A 2328-nucleotide genomic window follows, 5' to 3' on the forward strand; every position below is an offset into this window, starting at 1 on the left:
TCTCTATCAGAGTATCTGAAGTAAAGATGGAAGATAATTAAATGCAGCACATTAGTTGTAAAACAGATCTCACTGTGTTGTACCTCACTTCATAAAATAAGCATACCTCTCATTCTTCCTCACAACTTCCTTTGCAGCACTTTACCACAGAATAATGACTCCCTGACAACTCAAGTTAGATGCTGAGGCCTACTTTTTGATAAGCACTTGCTCTAAGAATAAGGTGAAAATTAAACATTCTCAGGAAGGGAAGCCTGGCTGGATAAGATGGTATGCCATCAGAATAAAGCATGTGATGTTCCAGGTATTGTCAGATGAAACATTTCTTGAAAACCTACAAGGGAAACCCTCTGCTTTAGAAAATAAACATACTGCTTTCTCAAAACCAACACGCTGAATACGTACAAGTATGGTTTTGAGTTGCATGATGTTATTGAGTCACATACAGTCAAGTGAACCAGAAGGCTACCCATCTGGGTCAGTAGTAGCTTTTCACTTGGCATCTGTAAAGTACAATTTTATTTTCTCTGTTTCAAAATATTTATCAAGTTAACTCATGGACTCATGAAATTCCTCCTTACCATGATTTCAAGTGTTTTCATGGGGAGACTTGAGAAAAAATGGTAACTTTCAGTGACATAAAAAAGGAATAGACCATGACTCTGGAAACTCTTTTTTATGTTCAACCAATTTAGTCTTTTGTTTGTGACTCTGACTCACTGAAATGTGATACTTAATGACTTTACATTTGTGAAGACCTAAGTACCTTGATATTTTATCTTTTTCAGCAGGTAATTTTAGGTACAAATAATCTGTCTTGTTCTTTGTTAGACCTACTCAAAGGGAAGAACCTTGACTGCTACAACACCAAGGGTCTCTACCCTGTACAAACTGCATGGTCTTTTTTTCTGGTTGTTGGGTCACCGGGGGCTCACATCCTGGATCTGCAAATAAAGTGCATCTTGGTAAATTAGGGTAAAAGTGGCAGAATGGTCACTGGCTGAGAAAATCAATTCAGCTCTCAGCAGGTGCAAGGAGGAAGAGCTTTTTTGCAGGAGAAAATGTCCACCAGCCCTGCACCTGCTCCCTAGAGAAGGAACTGAGCATTAGAAAGGCTGCCACAGGAGAAATGACTCAACAGTATGGTTCAAAAGCCGGATGTGGCTGTTTCCTTTCTTACAGGGTATGTTTGTTGCCATCTCAATGGTATCTAACCTAACGGGAGGGACCATATGTAAAAGGGCTCAGAGAAAGTCTAGCAGATGCATGATTGCTTAGATTCTATACACGAACCCAACCCTGGCAGAGCTGTCCTCTCTACCTGTCACAGAAGGAGCAGAGGAAATACACAGACGTTCCTTGTCATTTCACCTAACAGTTTAATCTGCAGATGAAGAGTAAAATGAGAATATGATCAGTAAAAAAATTAAGATGTGTTGAAAGAGTCTGCTTAAAAAGGATGAGATATACTGGACTCTTGCTCATGCATAACAGTTAGAAGAGGCTGGGAAGTCTCTGTGTGGAACTTGAACCATGAGTGCATGTGGTCTAGCAGAAAAAGAACACTGGAAATTGTGAGGCAGAAAGACAGCAGGGAAATTAAGGCAAGAACTCAGTGCATTAGGGGAGCTTGTTGCCTCTTTTACTGTGTTTCACTTCTAACTCAAAGATTCTTTCAGCTAACCAGATGACAGAATTGCAACAATTTCAGACATGGTGACAGAATCGCTGAAGTGTTTGGAAGCAGTAGTCATTTCAGGGATACATTTCAAGGAGAAATGAAAGAATGAAAGTTTTTGTGAGTGTTTGTCTTAGAGGGGGAAAGGGTGGTTGACAACAGGACAGGAATCGATGTGTACATTTCCTGTTCCTGTTTCCTTAACCAACATTCTCAGAGCATCTCTGTCTCCTTGGGGGGCCAAGTGCTTTCTACTGCCCTGTTTTTGGCCTCCTTAATCTTGTCTGTATGGTACCCGCAGCAAGGAGACATCCATCTGATAGGGACAAGGTTAGGCCTGCATGAGTTTGCTGTGTTAAATTTAGGTTGGAGATTCATGGAAATGAATTTTTTTGAGAGGTTGGCGTCAGTGTTGCCTAAAAAAAAAAAAGAAAGAAAAATCGTCTCACATGTTCAGTTTTCCTAAAATTGAAGGGCCTTGTTTCTGGATAATAATCAAAATAATCAAAATTACTGAGTGAGTAGAATACACCTCTTACCTCATTTAAAGACTTGTGTACACTTTACAGAAGCAATTTTTTCTAGCCTTGGATGTCAAGAAAATATAACCTTTGTCTTATGTTTTTGTTTAGTACTATAACCAAGCAAGC

This window comes from Cervus canadensis, chromosome 5, assembly GCF_019320065.1.
Source record: "Cervus canadensis isolate Bull #8, Minnesota chromosome 5, ASM1932006v1, whole genome shotgun sequence".
NCBI lineage: Eukaryota > Metazoa > Chordata > Mammalia > Artiodactyla > Cervidae > Cervus > Cervus canadensis.